This window comes from Marmota flaviventris, chromosome 1 (genome assembly GCF_047511675.1).
Source record: "Marmota flaviventris isolate mMarFla1 chromosome 1, mMarFla1.hap1, whole genome shotgun sequence".
NCBI classification, from domain to species: Eukaryota; Metazoa; Chordata; class Mammalia; order Rodentia; family Sciuridae; genus Marmota; species Marmota flaviventris.
In genome coordinates, this window is record NC_092498.1 from 8,840,886 (window position 1) to 8,861,898 (window position 21,013).

Here is a 21,013-nt window from a genome sequence, read left to right on the forward strand (position 1 = left end):
CTAATGAACTGTAATCTAAGTATTCTCTTTATGGAAATATTTCAGTTCACAAAAGAATACTAAATAACACAATGGGAATATCATCATTTTGTAACTTCTAAGTTAGTAGGATCTAAGTAATGATTGCTAATGGCTGGTCTGTGCCCCTCGAGGGCCACCTACAGCACATAGTGAACAAGGACCTTGCAAGGATGTAGCTGAGCTTCCGGAACCACCTCAGATTCCCAGAAACAGAGAGGATGGGAGCCTGACTGGAGAAGGGCTCTATGAACTCTATAGATCAACCCAGTTTCCTTGAACTGACAAATTACAGAGGAAGGGGGAAGGCGTGAGGAAGAGGTGAGCGTGAGAGTGCGCTGTGGATCAGTCCCTTCCTGAATTCTTCCCGTCAAGGTGTCTCCATTTCAGCAAATGGCGGCTCCATTCTTCCAGTTTCCCAGCATGAAACCCTAGAAGCACCACTGACTCCTCGCTACATCAGCAGGCTGCTTGCAAACCCTGTCTGCTCTTCCTTCAACCGATACATGGGTCATATGTTTGAAGAACCCTAGCAAGTGCCAGAAACTATAGAGAACCAACCCTACAGGTATTGTGTCTTATCCTATATATACATATATATATATATATATATATATATATATATATATATATATATATATATATATATATGGGATATATAAATCAGGCATGGTGATATATTAGCAGTGATAACTAATAATAAAATAGAACAAGTACAACAGCATACTGTCATCCCACAACCTGCTTTCCTTCACCTCTCTTCCCTCCTCACTTCTCTCCCCTCATAGCCTACCACCCCAACTCCCTCCGTGTTGCAGCCACAATGACCTCTTTCATCTTCCAATATGTCAGGTGCTCCCTCCTTGGATACATGTTCTTATATAATTGCCAGCGCCACTCTTCTTGTGCTTTGAAGCCATTATTAAGTAAAATAAGAGTTACTTGAACACAAGCACTGTGATACCACAACAGTGACTGACAGCTAATGGGTGAGTAGCATATAGAGAGTGGATACAGTGGACAAAGCAATAAGTCACATCTCAGGAGGGATGGAGCAGGGCGGAACAAGATTTTACCATACTACTCAGAATAGCAAGCACTTTAAAAATTATGAATTGATCATTTTGGGATTCTTTTCATTTAATATTTTTGGGACACAATTGAGCACGGATAACTGAAAATGTGTGGAGTGAAACTATAGATAAGGAGGGACACAGTATTCAGAATCTGAGTCCAGAGATTTAGAATCTGCCCCCAGCCTCACCACCACTGCTCTGGATAAAGCCTTTGCCTCTCCCTTCATTACTACTGTGACCTGTGGCTAGTCACCTGCTTCCTGCCCAAAACCCTCCTCCCATCCTCTCCTCCTCCCTTCTCCACCCACTCTTCCATGCTTATCTGGCAGCCCCAGTGACCTGGGCCCTTTCTCCAGGATGTCAGGAGCTCCTCCTTGCAGTCTCCTGGGCCTGGACACCTCAGAGCCCACTCCTTCTCTGGTCTTTTCCTCTGCTGTTTCTCACCTCCATGACTGCCATCTCCCTGCCCTGCTACATGCTCCTCCTTAGCATTCACCACTACCTGACAGCACATATTTAATTAACTCCTTTTCACTCTCCCTACATTCAAAGGTGGGGTGGGGGCATGGCTCAGAGAAGGCCTGCAAGAAAGTAGGAGTTAAAGAGAACAAATTAGCAAAAAGTAAATAGAACCAAGATGCTGGGAACTGTTCAAAGTCCTGCTGGCTCCCATTGTGGTTCAGCCACAGGGTCCAGAGAGATGGAGAGCCCGCCCTTCTCCAAGGCCTGCTCCCCCTCTGCCTGTTAACATGCCTCTGGGCTACAGTCTCACTTATTTGCTGGAATCAGCTAAAACAAGCTCAGTGATGGTGCCCCTGCAGGAATGTACCTCTGTGGGGCACTTACTTTTGCCTGGTTAGAAGGCCTTCTTTGGGTCCACTAACAGCTAGAGAGCTGCTCCCCACACTAGTTTTTTTCTCGCCATTTGTGACTCCAACAACCGAATCTCTTTAGCCCCAGGTCTGCAGATTTACCTTCACCAAATTAGAGCTGTATCAATCAGGTTAGTTTTATCTCTTTTTGGCTAGAACTCTCCAATGTCTGGCACTACTTCTCGTTCTTTTTTTCACCCATCCCCATGGAGAGCCTTGTTCTCTAGCAGCAGCCCAGCAGCCCTTTCCTTAACTCATGATGAACTACGTTTTCAACCTGACTTCTTTCAAGAGTCATAAAAAAACTTTCTAATATACACAAACTAGTATTCCTGAAGACAAGTGAATTTGTCAGCTTTCTGTACTGTAACACATACCTGAGATCATCAACTTATAAAATGAAAAGGTTTGTTTTGGCTCCCAGTTCTAGAGATTTATGTCCATGATTAGTTGGCCCCATTGCTTTGGGCCTATGGCGGCACATCATGGTAGAAGCACTTGGTCAAGCAAAGCCACTCACTTCATGGCTGGCACAGGAAAGGAAGAAAGAGGAAGAGCCTGGGGTCCCATAATACCCTTCAAAGGCAGAGACCAGAAGACCTCACTGGTTAGGCTCTACCTTTTGAAGTCTCCTCCCTCCCACTAGTGCTATGGGTCAGGGGGCAGGTTCCAACACCTGGGCCTGTGGGGGACATTTAAGATCCAGACTACAGCAGGAAACATTGACTTCAAAAACACAAAGCAAAAGGTCATCTGGTTAAGATCTGTTTCCTATACAGCATCAATAACTGTAGGAACAGCAACGGGTTTCTAAAATTGTGGTCTTAGTGACCACTGGGCCTCAAACTCTCGTCTCTCCCTCCTACCACACCCATTTCAAGACCCCATCCAGGGCACTGTTTTCTTCATGACTGTTGTAAGCTCTTTCACCCACCCTTCAACAGCATCATCGAGTACCTACTGTGTGACAGACACACGTTGGGCTAGCAGGGAAACCATGGTACAACTGCATTCATAAAGGTTTGTAGTTTAAGATCAGGCATTTTAATAGGAAAAACACCCAGATAATAACTGTGCACATGCACACACACACATATAGTTTCAAACGATCTTTCTATCTCTATATGTACACATGTATTCACACACACATATACATTAAAGTGAAATGACAAGGAGAAAAACAAAATCAAGGAAGGGAAGGATCAGCTGTGTATGGCGATTGCATTTTAAATACAGAGGAAACCTTAAAAGGCCCCACTGAGAAGGTGAAATTTGAATAAATAACGTAGTTATCTTGCAGGCCACATGAGCATCTGGGGGAATATTCCAGAAAGAGGGAATACAGATGCAAATGCTCTAATCCTGTAACGTTTATGTTTCTGGATGGATCCAGGTTACCAGGGGGCCAGTGAGGGAGACAGACGGAGAGTACAGGAGTCAAGGTCAGAGCTGCAACGGGTGGTGGGGCCCGGAAGCAGAGCTTTCCCTGGGATGTGGCTTCTGCTCAAGGACAAGGGATGCTGTTGGCGTGGGGCAGGGGGTAGGCAGCCTGCTCTGACTTATTTGTAGACACACTATTCTTTGCTTCAATAAAGTTATTTTTCAGAGAGGTTTGGGAAAAGATGATAGACACACATGGGTATTTCATAAAGAGATTTGCATAGTATGTATTTTACAGAGACATTTAGAATTTTTTAGTTTAAGACAATTTCCATGGCAATTGTGAGCTCATATCAGTGCATAGGCTGTAATTGATGGCATAAGACAATTAGTGTCCATGCACTTGGCAAACGATGTTGTCATGCTCCCATGCTTCTCCTGGCAGCGGTTCCTGTGGAGCCATTAACCATGAGTGAGAGGCGTCTATTAGTGGATATTAACAAACTTTCAGGAATTCATCATCCAGAAGAGAAAAGGCAGCTACACTGTAGATTTTCCTTTGCTCGTATCATAAGTGGAATCATTAATTCCCTTATCCAAGGTGGGCACTTATTACATATATTATAATCTATGTGCAGAATGTAAATAAAAACTACTGCCTATGGCAAGTTCCAAACTTCAACATTTCATTTTTATGAAGAAGCCCCTGATAAAATGGTGCTTCCTCTGCAGATACTGTCTTTGGATCTCTGTGTTATGAAAATGCCCTTTGTGATTATTAAGAACTTAGTGTTTCTTCTTTCATCTTGAAATCATACATTTTATAGTCATCATATTGTGCTTTGTGGGGAATACAGCTGGTCGAATGAAATATTTCAAACACTAGGGCACAGGGAACGTGCCATGGATACATGTCCACGTCCTTGGCCACAGTGGGTCCTAAAGGTCAAATATCTCGGTAATGACATATTTTATGTGTTCTATACTCCTGTATATATAGATAAAAATTATTTTTACTTTTTATATCACAGCATCTTGCTAATTAAGCCTAAATTCTTTACTCTGAAAGCTTCCACTATCTTCATTAATATTTTCTTTGAAAAGATCTTTAGAAAGAGGGGGTATTTATATCAGACTACCTAAATTTAAAATGATATATAAAACTTCTTAGACTGGTTGTATGCATCATATAACATATACTCCAAATTCCTTAGCTAATGTTTTAGCCAGCTTTCTGTTACCATAACAAAATTACTGAGTTAACAAACTTATAAAGATAAAAGGTTTAGCCTGGGCTCAGGGTTTTGGAAGGTTTAGTCCATGACCAATTGGTCTCATTGCTTTGGATCTGAAGTGAGGATGCATATCATGTCAGGGAGTGTGTGGTGAAGGGAACTGCTTACCTCACAGCTAGGATAAAAGAGAGAAAAAAAGAGGAGATTAGCATCCCACAATCTGTTTCAAGAATACACCCTCAAGGGTGTGGTCCCTAACTTCCTCCTAATAGGCCCTACTTCTTAAAGGTTCTATCACCTCCAATAGCACCATTCTGGAGCACAAGTCTTTAACACAAGGATCTTTGGGGACATTCCGGATTCAAGCCATAACAACTCTGTATTCCTTATTATATTTATACTACAGGCATGACTTTGAGTCTCTTACTGTTAGAGCAAACCAACAGGAAGTAAGCCATAACATAAGCTTTGCTTACAGTTTTAATATTGCACATAAGCCTTGGCTGACTGGATAAAGCTAGCAAATTCAATTTTCAATATCTTTACATTTCTTCTCTATCTTACAGACTATCTCCCACTAACTCTTTCTGTTTCCTTTGGGCATAAAAGTCTTAATGGCCATTATCCTGATTCAGCCAAACTATGTGTGTGTGCATGTGCACAGTTATTATTTGGGTGTTTTCCTACTAAAATGCCATTTGAACATCAAGTGTGAGAAAGAAAAGAGCAAGGATCTCCGGTTAAACGCTACAGCATCATTCAAAGTTGTTTTCTTCAAACTTAAAGTTTTGCAGTCTTGTTGGAATACATAACATAAACAAGAGAACAAGAATGTCACTGAGAAGAAGCCAGGTTCCTAGGTGAAAAATTTTGAATATTAAATAACAACAGAACAATGTCATCTTTGAGAGCATCCACTTGACTCTTCTATTCTACAAGAAAAAGCCAGTCTCAGAAGAGGTAAATGACTTGCCCAAATGAACACTAAGATTCAGTAACAAAATGTAGATGTATTTTCCCTAATTCTGGATTTTATTACAGCTAATGACATTATGATTGGGGACATAACAAACTTTTTCTTGTCTTTCCCATAATGCTGCATTAATTGTTTTCCTTTTGGGGGTCAAGGGAGAAAGGTGAACATATAGAAACCCTTTTAGCCTTCTAACAGTACTGCTATAAATGACAACAGTGTTAACCTCTTACAAAAAGGACAATGCCACCAATTGGTAATATAGTTCCACCATGAATGCATCCACACATCCTTTATTGGGTTCCTGGATTGTTCCAGTGCTATGGTGGGCTTTGGGGACACCAAGATAAATCAGATTTGAGGTTCTATTCTCAATGATCTCATGGTCCCATGGAGGTGAGAGGACGTAAAGCTCAGAATTACAAATGCCAACAAAATACTAAAATGTGGTATATGGAAAATACCAAGGTCCATATGGAGAGTCCATCTAACCCAGTTCTAGAAAGCCATGAGAGGCCTGGTGGATCAGATAAGTGAATGGGGCGGAGCCGTGAAGGGACAGAAGACAGCAAGAGGCACTGGTCAAGTCTGTCAAGTACTGTCCACGCCAAACACCTCGGAGACAAGAGGAATGTGGTAAATGGAAATAAGGGAAACGGAAGGATCTGGAACAGTGAAGGAGATAAGATCCTCAACTCAATGCGACTGTGCCTGGATTGAAAGGCTTAGTGCATGGCCATAGGTGTGAGTATAAAAAACCAATGAAAATAAAAGGTCGATTCATGTTTAAAAGTAATTTCTTTAAACACAAGAACATCTTTAGTATTATTTGTTTACTATCATCTATTGAAAATATATATTTAACTGCTCATCATATGCCCGCCATTTGTCTAAGTTTTAAAGCTGCAGCATTAAGCAAGACAAGACGTTCTTCGTCCTACACAGTCTGCAATCTCATAGCTAAGCGTGGGAGGCGAGGCACACAGGTGAGCCAACACATAACTAAGGGTTCACTTGTGTCCTCCTCGACTTAAGCTTGGTAAAGGAAACAGAGTGAAGAGAGAGAAAGATGATTTCAAGTAGATTGGTGAGAAGAGCCCTCTCGGAGAAGGTGATATTTGAGCAAATTCTAGAAGGATTTGAAGATCAAAGGGAAGAATGCCCAGGCTGAACTAGGAGCAAAGGCAAAGACCCAGGCAGGAATAACCCGGCAGGTTGATTTTGCAGGAGTGAAATGAAGAGAGCAAAGAGCAGGAAATGACGGAGACAGAAAGGCTGGGCCCAGATGCAGCAGCAACTCCCCAGCCATAGGTGGACTCTGAACTTGGCCTTAGCTGTTAAGGGGGGGGGAACCTGATGATCACTGGGACTTTGAAGGGCAGCAGTGGGGGGGGGGGGTGAGAAACAGAGTCAGGAGTATGACTTCAAGACAGATCCAGCAAGACACGGGATACTTGAGATGAGACTCATCAGGAAAAAAGTGAGAAGATTATTGTGAGAATTCTGAACATTTCTCTGGGAAAAAGATGGTGCCATTTACTAATATGGGAAAGATTGTGGATGGATAGAAAAAGCCAAAAAGTAGACCAAGACTAGGTCACTGATAGGTGGAAATGAAATCAGAGAAATCCACACGATAAATTTCAAGAGACAGGGAATAGAGATGAGGTAAAATCTGTTTTTTTTTACTTCTTCTTTTTAAGACTGGAGATTGAATCCAGGGGTTCTTTACCATTTGCCCATTCCTTTTATTTTATTTATTTATTATTTTTTAGACAGGGTCTTGCTAACTTATTGGCCTCAAACTCACAATCCTCCTGCCTCAGCCTCCTGAGTTGCTGGGATTACAGCCATGCACTACTATGCCTGGCCTGTGTTTTGATTTTAAGATGATAATTATTGTAGTTTTTATATGTTGATTAACCAGTAAAAATGTGTTATATATAAGTGCATTAATTATAGCTTTACAAGAGAACAGCACTGTGGTTTGTTGAACTTATATTCCAGTGCTGTGGATATGTTGTGTTAAGATCATCACAAAGACACATACATTATATTTTACTCAACTCTTACTTTTAGAAACTTGGATTATAAAAGTTTGATTTATGTTAGAAATACAAGGATAGTTTAATGATTAAAAAAAAAAAAACACGAATGCAATCTATTAATACATTGGCACACTTGGGAATAAAAAATACTGAATAAAGCCTGGTGTGGTGGCGCATGCCTGTAATCTCAGCAGCTCAGGAGGCTGAGATAGGAGGATCCTGAGTTCAAAGCCAGCCTCCACAATGGCAAGGCACTAAACAACTCAGTGAGACCCTGTCTCTAAATAAAACACAAAATAGGGCTGGGGATGTGGCTCAGTGGTCAAGTGCCCATGAGTTCAATTCTTGGTACAAAATTAATAATAATAATAATAATAATAATAATAATAATAATAGAATAAAATAAAAATTTCAAACAATTAATCTTGAAATAGAATTTTTTGCTTTTGTCAGAAAAAGGACATGCTTATAACCACCAGTTCTATTCAGTGTTCACTGGGGCTTAGTCATGACAATAAATAAATAAATCAGTAATAGTGCTAATAATTTAAGGAATTGAATTAAATGGAATTGATAAATTTTCAAGACTACTAGAAAAACTGACAAAAAATTGTTCAACACAATATAGAAACATCAATCATAATTCTATAACCAATAAAGAGGAAATACATTTTAAGGTATAATTCATGATAACATAAGATGGAATCATCCAAAATATATGCAAGATCTTCATGGAGTGAAATTTGAAACTTTGTCAAATATTATTAAACAAGAATCACATAAATGAAGAAATAATCTAGATTCATAGTTTGAAAGACTCCAGAAAGATAGATATATATATATATATATATATATATATATATATATATATATATATATATTTTTTTTTTAAATTAGCCTATAAATTAAATATATTTCTAGTCAAAATCAACATTAATTAGTTTGTATATCAATGAAACTGAGCAAGTGATCCAAAAATTGGTGTGAAAGACCAAGATCCAAGAGTAGCTAAAACCTTCTTTAAGAAAAAAGTTGGCCTATGAAAAATCATGACCAAGTAGTCTGGCTACAGGCATAAACAATTAGAATGAGGAAGCAAATTTTCAAACAGTTGGAGCCAAATCTATATACATGCAAACTTTATTTTAATTAGAGTTGGTATTAACTATAAGAAATTTCTAATTGTTTGCATTGAAAGAGTAGAATTTAATCCCTCTCTCTAGCCCTACACAAAAATCGATTCCAAGTCAATTAAAGGCATGATGGAAAAACAGAAGAAGAAATAAAATAATATTTCCATTTTTAAAACAAGGCATAAAATAAGCAGATGGTTGTGGAAAAATGGATGCATTTGATAAAATTAAGTCCTCTTCTTTATCAAGATCTCCAAAGCCATGTGAAAAGATAAGCCACAGAGGAGATATCTGTAAGATACAGATGTAACAAAGATGGACATCCAGCTACACTAAGGACTTCTACCGGAAGGAACAGAAGGAGAGAGAACCTCGTAGAAAGATGGGTTCTTACTGAGGAGTCCTTGCCCACACCTACATGGAGGAGTGTGGATCCTGTTTTCCTCTGGCAGGTACACAGTTTCAGGGGTAATTCCTGGGTCTGTGGTCCACTTTGAGTTGACTTTCGTGCAGGTTAAGACAGAGGGATCTAGTTTCACCCTTTCTACACATGGATAACCAGCTTCTCAGCATCATTGTTAAATATGTTGTCTCTTTTCCAAAGGATGTATTTAGTGCCTGGGTCAGCAGGGACCACATGACTGCAACTGTGTAGGTTTGTCTCTGCATCTTCTAGTCCATTCTCTTGGTTTGCCTATTTTTTATGCCAGTACAATGCATTGTTTTGTTACTGTGGCTAAAACTCGGGAAATAAAACCAAGTATTTGTAAGTGTGATGGCATTATATTAAAAAGCTTCTGCACAGCAAAGGAAATAATTAAAATAGGAAGATAGAACCTACAGAATGGGAGAAAATCTTTGCAGCTACTCTTCTGACAGAGGATTAATATCCAGAGTATAATATAAAGAACTTAAAAATTTTTGAACCCCCCCACAAAGAAAAACTATAATTAATAAATGGGCAAATAAACAAAATAGATATTTTTCCAAAGAAGAAATTCAAATGGCCAACGCATATATTAAAAAAATGTCCAACATCCTTATCAATGAGGAAAATACAAATGGAAACTACACTATTTCATTTCACTCCAATAAAATTACAGACATTAAGAATACAAATAACAGTAAATGCTGGTGAGGGTGTGGGGGAAATGAACACTATATACTGGTGGTGAGATTATAAATTAGTGCAATCACTATGGAAATCAGTATGGAGGCTCCTCAAAGGATTAGAGTTATGGTTTGGATGTGATGTGTCCCCCATAAGCTCACGTTTGAGACATGCAAGAAGGTTCCAAGGAGAAATGATTGGGTTGTACGAGTCTTAACCCAATCAGTGATTTAATCCTCCACAGGGTTTAACTGAATGGTAACTGAAGTGGTAGGGTGTGCCTGGAGGAGGTGGGAACTGGGACGTGGCTTTGGGTATATATTTGTAACTTTCCAGTGGAATCATTCTCTCTCTGCCTACTGGTCACCGTGATGTGAGCTGCTTTGCTCTGCCACACTCTCCCGCCGTGATGCTCAGCCTTATCTCGAGCCTGAGGAGTGGAGCTGGACTTCTATGGATTAAGACCTATGAAACTGTGAGCCCTCAAATGAACTCTTCTTCCTCTATGATTGTGGAGGATGGGTCCTTTAGTCACAGCAGCAAAAAAGCTGACTAAAGTAACTAGGGATGAAAGCACTATGTGACCTAGCTATATCACTCCTGATATTGTCCCAAAAGAATTAAAGTCATCTTACTATAGCAATCCATGGATACCCATGTTTACAGCAGCACAACTCCCAATAGCCAAACTATGGAACCTGCCCAGGTGTCTATCAACAGATGAATGGATAAAGAAAATGTGGTACATATACACAATGGGGTTTTACTCAGTCATAAAAAACAAAATCATGTCATGTGCAGGAAAATGGATGGAACTGGAGATTAGCCAGACTCAGAAAGTCAGGACCATTTTTTTTTTTTTTCTCTCGTAGGTGGAAGCTGGAGAGGAAAAAGGAAAGCAAAAGGACTTCATGAAGATACAAGAGTGACCAGCAGATGAGAGGAAGGGAACAGAGAAGGAGGAGGGGAGGGCTGGTGAAGTGGAACAAACCAACCAAGTGAGTTGTGGATGTGCAGATACATCAGAATGAATCCCGTTACTAGGCAAAACTCACTGCACCAATTAAAAAAGAAAGAAAGGTAGGCAAGGGATATAGATGAGCCGGCAATTTACAAATGGGTAAACAAAATGCTCAGGGAGGTGAATGGTCAACGTAACCAGGAAAATACCAACTTAAACTAGAGTGAGATTTTCATGTCATGTTCGCCTGACTTCAAACATCTGGCAATATCCAGAGTGCTTGCCGGTGTAGACACCTAGACCTTTCATACCATGATTCTGACAACCACCTTGGAAAGAAAAACTTTGGTAATAACTTATAAAAATGAGCACACTCTATAAAAACAATTATTTCTAGTTATTAAAAACTAGAGAAATTCTTTAATATTTACATAAGAAAATGTATTTTAATGTTTGCTTGCTATAGCAGGTAAAACAACCTAAAAGGCCAACCCAAAAGAGTAAAACATAAATTAAACTATGGTCGTACAATTGAATATTATGAAACATTTGAACCAAGTCAACTACAAGCATATTTATCGATATGGGTTAACTTTAAAATCAGAAGATTGAGTGGAAAATACAAGTGAGAGAAGCTCTTCCAATAGGATGTCACTGTTGTGGTGTGTAAGGGTACCGAATATCAGTAAGGTCTTCTAGGGATTGGAAAAGGAGAATAGGGTCAGAGACAAAGTTCAATTTTATCTCTGTTGTTAAACTTCTTAATTTGAGTATTGGACACAGACCAGAAATAGTTCATATCAAAACAAACAAATGCACCTAATTTAAGGTACACTTTACATAATAAACATCTAGATTTATGAAAGTAATTAGGAAATATTGATCATTTTAAAGTTATATGAATTCTTTACTGAATAATTTACAAAATAATCTCTTAGTTACCACTTCTAGTTTAAAAAAATCAATTCTACAAAATTGTTTATAAAACATTCAGGCAAAAGACTCAGCATAATTTTAGATTATAATGCAGTTTTTTTTTTTTTTTTGTCTTTGTAATAGGATTCATTTGAAAGTTTCAGAAGTCTTTTAGGTAGAAAAGTCAATTTTAAAACATATTTGTAGGGGCAGGGGTCATAGCTCAGTGGCAGAGTGCTTGCCTCACGTGTGTGAGGCACTGGGTTCCATCCTCAGCAACATTGTGTCCATCCTCAACTAAAAATATTTTTTAAAATTCATTAAAAATAAATTTATAGGCTATTGTTTTTAGATTTTCCCAATAATTCTGATCTTGCAAACTAAATTATTACCCTTTATTTTTCTAAAATAAGCTGTTATTAAATTTTCAATAAATAAATACATTTAGTTTTTAAATAATATAAATTGTTAGTGTTTATTTTTCTCCCCGAATACACACTGTATGAGCATCACACACATTTCTATGAGCCTGAACTATAACATTGCCAGGGCCTCTCTCCAGGGCTGGCTGTGCTGGTTTGGGGCATTCCATAACCCAGCCACGTAGGTAGCTTGGGAGGCATACGCAGCTATAATCACGTGCAGGGAAACAGGTAGGGAAAGCAGATGGAGCTCTGCAGGAGACACTCAGGAAACGGGCTCCAACTGCAGATGCTATCCTGCAGGTGGGGAAATGCTGAGCATTTCTAAGCTCGGGACCCCAGCCCAAAGATGGAGGACAAATCAAGAACTGTGAACAGGTAGAGATAACAGTCGCTCATGCTCACCCCCAGGAGAAACAACTTGGAATTTATATTCTTTTTTCTAGAAAGATATCACTATTCTCTTGCAAGAGGAGTATTTGTCAATGTTTTCGTTCGGTTACAGAGGTGTTAAGATTCTTCCACAATACAGGGAGAGTGATGGACTACATTTATAGGAATACTCAGACAGCTACTCTCCCCTCCCCTTGTTCTCTCACACCAGGCAGAGATACAGTTTGCCTCTATCTGATAGTCTGTGTTCATCTGCGAGACAATAGGGGTTTCCTGACCTATGTAACAAGGGACATTCTTGCGGCTTATAACAGTCATTAGATTTTGATCTGAAGTCAAACACGAAGACTAAAGATATGTCATCTTTGATTAGTGACTGACCAACCCTGTGGACATGTAAAGATGCCACTCCTCATTGTTTAAAAATACTTTAGGACATATTGCATATACTTGGCTAAAAAATAAAAACCTCCACCTATCAACTCTACCACCCTGACCCTGCAGGGTGCTCCTGGTTCAAGGGCTTTGTCCTTGCTGTTCCCTCTGCCTAGAAAGTGCTTCCCCAGAAGGTCCCAGTGCCTCCCCTTCTCCTCTGCAGTCTTGGTTCAGAGGACGTGACTCCTCTGGGGCCCACCCCATCCACTATGTTGTGCAGCCCCGCCCTAGGCCCAGAGCAATGGATCCGGTCACCTAGGGACTGACACCTCTGAAGCTGTGACCCCCCCCCTAATAAACTTTTCTCTTCTACATTTCTCTTGTCAAATCTGTCTTATCAAAGCTGACTAAATAATTTGTGAAAGAAGATTAATTTTTTAAAACTGTATTCAGTCACAGTATCATATCTAAAGATGTCTAAACAACTTCAAGTATCCAGCTAGTATTCACATTTTTCTAGTTTTCTCATATTGGCTTTATGTACAGTTGGGATCCAACTAATGTCTGCACATTGGTTACTTACATTAATTTCAAGATATTAAACTGCAAGGATTGCTAAAAGAACAACATAAAATATGTGTAAGACATGTCTTGCTAAGATATCACCATTTTCCTTCTGGGTTGAACAGGGAGATGCTAATTATTCCAGGTACACACCCCCTCTGTACCTAGAAGCAGAGCCGGGAGCACCTGAGTGCCCTTTACCGCAAAACTTACCTTCCTATAAGCTCTGCTCTAGGCCCTGGGGCTGAAGATGAACAACACTGGTTTCACATCACCAAAGAGCAAGTGGGAGGAAGGATGCAGAATAATCACAGTACAGACTAAGTAGGAAGCATGCATTTCTAAGCAACTGCCAGAATCATGTAAGTAATAAGATGTAGCATGTAAATCATAAACCCATGATAACTGGTACCAAATTCTTTAATATGCATAATACTTAAAATTCCTCTAGTGTATTTTACACACACACACACACACTCCATTGCTGGGGAATTCTATTTTCAGTTAGCAGTTAATTTAAAGTTAAGTCTTAACAAGCTAACCTGAGAAATTACAGTGGACTTGCTTCTATGTGAAAAGCTTTGATGTAGCAGAACACACAATTGAAAATGACAGCTGGATTTGCTGTGCTGGGACAGCAGCTCAGGGATGTCCTTCCTTCCATGCTGACCCTAGTTTACCTCACTGACCCTTCAGCCTGGGAAACTCAGGCACATGCCAGCAAGCAATGTCTCCAAGGTCACTGGGGGCTATGGTATCATAGTGACTTCCCCAGAGATAGGCTGTGGCCCTCTCTCCCCTCTTCCAACCCAGGAACAGGCTTAATTAAAGATTTTTGATGAGACAGATGACATTTTTCACCTTGGAAGAAAATCCCCAAATAATCAATTCCTCTAAGTATCTAATTTTCCCCATTAACTCAGTTTCTATTCACTGAAGCAGCCCCCATTGCGAGGAACATTAGCAAGACAGTCTGACAGATTACATTCCTTAGTGAGGATAATTAGCTAGAGATAACTTTCTAGGGAAAGAAAACCCTTAAGATTTCAGAGTGAACATTCTCAAGGGACTAAAAGTGGTGTTATCACCTTAATTTTAACAGAAGTACAAATGTATTAGGTGATTTCACCTTTCATTTTTTTTTCAATACTAAGCAAGGATTATCAAATACTAAAGCAGCTCTAAGCCCAGCAAGTTCTCCTGTCTCGGATCCTTAAGTCTCTGCTTCTAAGCATTTTCCCAGGAAATTCTGCCCTCTTCTCAGGCCTCAATGTCAGGCCAAGTGCAGATTACCTGCCCAACTCTTTCTACTGCCCTGACAAACTAAGTTTTCTTTCCTCTTTCCATTATCATGTGTGAGGTAGCCCAACCCTGTGAAGACCCCTGAGGTCAATGAAAGTGTCCTTTGTCTTGATCAAGCTTTATTCCTTGATACCTATCCCTCCTATGGGTACTCAAGTGCTCAACAAATAATTGTTGAATCAAAGAATTTATGTAAAAAATAAAACAAGGTTCCCTGCTCAGCCAGCCGAAACCCACGATGACACGGGTAGAGTCTAATGCATACATAGGACATATCTTCATGTCCTGGCAAACCTCTGACCTGGGAACTGAAAGATGTGGCTTTGTCAGAGATTTGTTCCAGGAAATGAATTGGCTCTTCAGCCCTTGGCAGGAAGACAATAAAGTGACTAATAGAAATCATCATTTTTGCCATTGCCATTTCTGAATGTTGGTGACACTTAGGTGATTCATTTATAAAAGCGTAGGAGACAGTAAGTCTTCTGAGTTTTTATTAATACAAGGAAAGAAATTAATTTTTGAGCTGAGCTAGAAAGCAATTGGCATGAGACTGGGAAATGGGCATAGAGATGGCCAGACATTCTTAGTGAACTGCTCGGTGGTGTCCAGCAGGCCTTGAGGGCTGATCTGGAACTTTGTTTGACTTGCCACTTAGTATTAAGGGAATGACGTCACAGGAGGCTCACCACTGTCTGCATCAGAAAGAAAGGAGACGGGGGAAAGAGGGAGAGAGGGAGAGAAGAACAGAGTGAAGAAGAAGGAAGAGAAAAGAGGGAGAGAGGAAGAAGGGAGGACCTACACAACAAAAGATCTTTGAAATGGACAACGATGAAAATAATTAATGCTCAATTATCTGACATGGTCTAGAGGCAGAATATGTTAGAAAAAATACACTAGATTTCAGATGATTTATGAGCCAGACAATGGTTATAAGAGTTAAAACAATTAAGAAACTCATCAACAAAGCAATGTGTGGCCTTCATTTGGATCCTAGTCAAACTGTACCTAGAGCAGTTAGGAGAAAACTAGGGAAATGTGGACACTGGCCAGATACTTAAGGACACGTAGACTATTTTCAGATATGATAATCTGATTGTGGATCTATTCTTTTAAAAAATCATCTTTAAGAATCATAGGCTAAAATATCTAATGCTATCTTAAATTTGCTAAAGCATCATTCCATGCTGGGCAGGAGAGAGGAGCCAAGTGGGATGAGTTGGGCTATGGATGGGGAAGCTATGATGGCGATCTAGGACTTTGTGTGGCGTTTCCTTACTTTGGGTATTTCTGGAGGTTGATCACCAAGGCTCTTCTAGTAAGAACCAGGAGATTATTGCAATTTATATTTAATTGATAAAGGGAATTTAAACTATTTCCTATTTCTAAATAAAGGAATGACCGTCCCATTCTTCCCAGAGCCCTAGACCAGAGAACTGACCCCATGGGTCCTAACAAATCAGGTACAGCCACTTGTCCCAAAGACCAAACAGGAAAGGTAACGGTGAGAAGCAGGGGAGGAACTTTAATCACTTCTCATCACTGTCAGGAAGGTGGGAGGCCAGCATGAGCCCCCAGAGTAGAGAAGGGGACCAGAGCACACGGCCAGGCAGACTCCGGCAGTCAGCGTGATCCGCTCGACCTTGGCAGCCACAGTGAGGAAGCTGCCCTGGCCAGGGGTGGTTTCTACTCATCACAAAATGTTCATGGACCTGCTGCTCTGGGATCCAAAGTGACCGCCAGAGAGAAGGACTGTGGGCAAGGAGACGGACACAAAATGGAAGAAGTGACGCAAGCTGTTATCCTGCTGCCCACGCAGCACCTGTAGGCCCAGGCCAAGGGCAGCACTTCCAGCAAATCCACCTCCCAGTCCATGGTTCACGGCAGGCATTACCATGGCCATGACCACTGATTATTAAAATCGTCAATATGCACTGGTCAGATAGAGTTTGGAGGCAGTAGTAATAATTGTAGGAATATAGTGACGAGTGAGAGAGGGAGAGGAGGAGAGGAAGGAAGAACAAGGGAGGGAGGGGCCAGCAGGAGAGGGGAGGGGGAAGCAGGCCCTGGACACAGCGCGCCGCTGCCAGGGAGGTGAGAAGTGGGAGGAGCAGGACTCGGTGAGAATCAGGGCTTCTCCTCTGCACAGGCCGTAAGCCGTGACTGCTTTTAATAGTTGTTAATGTCTGTGTGTGTGTGTGTGTAGGAATCAAAGGAAGAATATTTCACAGCACATGAAAACTGTATGAAATCCACACCAGTGTCCATAAATAGTGTTTTACTGGAGCTCGGCCCTCTGGTCTGTGTGCCCACTGTCTCTGGCTGTCGGGGTGGTACAAAAACAGACCCAGATAGTGCGATAGAGACTGTATGTACCACAAAGCCTAAAATATTTACTGTCTAGCCCTTTACAGGGGAAGTTTGTTAACCTTGTGACAAAGGTGACAAGCCGAGAAGCAGAAAAAAAGGGAAGAAAAACATCCTCCTCTACTGGAATAAGAGACAGATCAGTGGAAGGTGGCGGAGAAGGACTGAGCACAGCCATGCCCAGGGTCTGTTCCAACTTTCTTGGTGAGGAAAGTATGCCCTTCTGGGTGTGACAGCATTTAGCGACATTTGTTGTCCCTAGTGCAGCTACAGTTAAGTTCTCAAAATTAGTTATTCCAGCCATTATCATGATGATGAAGTTGTTTCCAAATATTAAAACAGTAAGAAGGAATATCAAGGTAATATGGATGTGAGTCCAAGGGAGCCTAACGTGCTGAGTTAAAGAGTGTCATCCCCAAAGTCCTGTCCACTGGAACCCATGAATGTGACCTTGCTTGGAAATGGGTCTCTGCAGACACGTTCCTGGTCAGGTGAGGTCACAGGTTCAGAGTGAGACCTGGTCCAATGGTGAGTGTCCCCACAGGAAGGGGGAAGTCTGGACACACAGGTAGAACACCAGGTGCCAACAAGACAGAGAGCAGAGTGACAGCCACAAGCCAAAACCACCAAAGGACTGTCACCACCAGAAGCTGGAGACATGAAGAAAGGGACTCTTGTGGCCTTCAAAGACAGCATGCCCACCCCCTCTCCCCCTGCCCCAGGGACACCTTGGTTTTAGATTTCTGGCCCTTAAAATTATGAGAGAACATATTTCTGTTGTTGTAAGTCAGTCGGTTGGTGGTACTTTACTACATTTATCAGTCAAGTTTGCACACCATGGAAGGACTTCACCTCCGATCTGCATTATATGCAAAAGTCAGAAGAGGTGAAAAAAACCTCACAACAGTGCCTTATACATAGGGACAGCTCATTTTAGTTTGTGTGGTGGTAAAAATAAGAAAAAGACCCAGCCATTACCCTTCACAAGCTCACAGTATAGTGTTTGTGTGCTCAAAACCACAACAGAAAACATTCGGGAGAACTTCAGATGAAGACATCACACAGAATGGGTATGGCTATCTCCAGGGGCCTGGTTATTAAGGAAGCAGGATCAACACACAGGGGTATGGCCCCTAGTTTTAGGCTCCCTGTGTTAAATGCTTTTACTGGCCCTGGAACACATCTTCCTCCTCCACATCCTGAGTGGTCCCCATGTTGCCTTCCCTTCCACACAATCTCCATGGGGTCCCTGCAAGCCTGCTGGTCTTTGGACTTGGCTGCTGGCAATGTGGGACTGGCAACCTTGAGCACTGCTCCTGATCACCACTGCCCCCTGAGAATCGCAGGGTGTTGACTGACCCAGCAGGACACAGGAGCCTGCACAAAGGGCCTGAGCACAAAGCTGATCATCTGATTAGAGTCCCCAAAACAGATTTGCAAACTTGAATCTCCCACTTTTGCTCTCAGGAGCCTCAGCTGCTTATGGTGGAATATGAGCACGTGTAGTGATGAGGCTGAAAGATGGGAGTCCAAGCACAGGAAGAGGCACTTGGCAGAGGTGACTCCAAGCTCATTCCTCTGTAACTCAGGACGGTGGTGGAGAGCTCACTGGTTCATTCAATCCAGCTTACTATGGGCTAGGAGGCAAGGAGCCTGCTGATTGTGAATAAAACAGCCCTGGTCTTGATCTGCACAGAATAAAACAGAGATGAAAGGGAAAGAAGAAATTTAATGAAAATTCAATGGAATGGGTGATTTGCAAGAAATTAATAGACTATAGTGGTAAATAGTCACAGGGAGGATTCCCCAGGGTGAATGTGGGCAGCTGCTCAGCACAGGTATTTGAACTAAAAGATGAAAGGGAAATGGTGGAGGATGGGCTGGAGGGGGCCAAGAAGCACAGCCCCCCCCCCCCCCCCCGTGAGATCAGGGAGAGCTGCAGGAAGACAGAGTGGATGGCACAAGGGTTCTCAGGAGAGAAAATCTTGGTGGATTTCAGAAAAATCAGATGTGGCTGAAGGAGATGGGCTCAGGCCGAGGTTAGAAACCCTGTCAAATTTCTATTTTTCAAAGATCCTCTGGTTGTTATGTGGAAGGATCGATTGGTCAAAGGCGAATGTCTTGCCCTGAATACAGGTGATGGTAGCCAGGTTAGGATAAAGGCAGCTCAGGTGAGGTAGGAGGGAAAAAAAAATGTTAAGGAGAGATCAAAGGAAGGACCAGGAGTCTCCAACTTTCACCTGAGGGCCTTGCGCTAAAACGTCCCCTTTGCTCCCCCAGACAGTTCTCTCTCCCAAGTCCATCACTTCCAAATTTCTGAGAAATCCACAAATCTCTCACAATCTTAAAATTGCCTGTGCACTAGCAATTAGGCCACAGGTACATTTGTTGTTAGAACAGATTGAGCAAAGGCAGATAAGAAATCTATAATACAGGGTACTTTCCCAGCAACCTTGGATATAGGGAAGTTTCCCAGTGCTACCTAACGATCAGATAATAAAGAGGATCTCAATCTAGGATCCTGAGAATTGCCAGCCCACCATCAACCATCCTGGGATCACCAGATGGCATCCCTCATACTTTCCCATGACCACCCCTCACCAAGGTTCCCTTTAGAGAAGAGGCTGAGACTCGAAAATCATCTCTCACTCTCAAGATGACCTAGGCTCTCCCTTGAATGTGTAGGCCTTGATTTCCCAAATAAATCTCTGTGCCTCAATATCTGGTATGTGCTGAAATTCTTCTCTATCACATATGTCAAGGACCCCATTTTCCCAAGGTGAGGCTCCTCCCTCCAGGACCTCCTCAGACCCCTCTCCAGCGATAGAAGTGCGGTGGATGAGTTAGAGTTATATTTTATATTTGATAGAAGAAGAAACAAATTATGAATGGGCTGGACAAGGCAGGTGGTGGTGAGAGGAGAGAAAGAGAAAAAGAGAGAGAGATTACATGACTGCCAGTTTCCTGTTTTAAACACACGAGTAAATGAAAGAACACATTTTGCTGGTGGAAGAATCCAAAGTTCCATATTTCAGGAGTCAGCCTGCAGATCTTCACAGACAGCTGAAGGCGATGCCAAGTCAACAATTAGACACAAACGTCCTGGGTTTAAGAGATGCTGCTGTCCAAGTGGCAACGTATAGATTGCACTTAGGGGACTGAAAATGAGTCACTGAGGAACACTAGCAAGTGAATAATGAATCCTAGCACCAGGCTGGGCTCCAGCTTTTAGAGATCAGAGTGTCTTCGATGCACCCAAAGGCTCAGTGGAGACCAGGGCAATGACCCTTCATGAGATGCTCACAGTGGGACCTGGTTGGTATGTCCTTCCTACAACCTCCTACCCTCTCCTTCCTCAGTGACTATACCTCCTGCGAGGGTCTTGGGACAAGTAGTGAGGTGGGAAGGTGAAATCTCCCAGGGGAGTTGTTCAGGGACGCGCGGTGCTCAAATGATCAAGTGCTAGCTGTAATTGGAAAAGCATTTTGAGAAATGAGATGAGGCTGTGAGTTATACGGAGAGCGGGATGGAGAACACTCCTGAGCAGATCATTTGCTTCCATTGAATATATTATTTCAAATGAAATGATGTACATCAGCAGGGAATATTTCAAGCCACCGAACATTTTTAAATGTCCCTATAAAAATCCCGAAACTTTTCAATTCGTAAGTATGAATTAAATTTTGGATGGAGGAACATTTATATCCAGACCGCTATAGTATTTCCAAAAGGACTCTTCTTTGAAGATTCAAAAATAAGGTGTAACAATATCATTGCGTACATAAATTGGTGTCATTTGAATGCTAAGGTAAGAGGTGGTAAATACCGATTAGGGCTACTAAATCTAGACATGAGTCACAAAGTTAAGAAA

The 21,013-nt window shown here is 41.5% G+C and overlaps 1 protein-coding gene across 1 annotated transcript in view; it reads right to left on the minus strand.

The window, feature by feature from the left end:
- Cntnap2 (contactin associated protein 2) overlaps window positions 1-21,013 on the minus strand; it is a 1,323,006-nt gene that overhangs the window by 632,870 nt on the left and 669,123 nt on the right. The gene's annotated exons all lie outside the window — the stretch shown is intronic.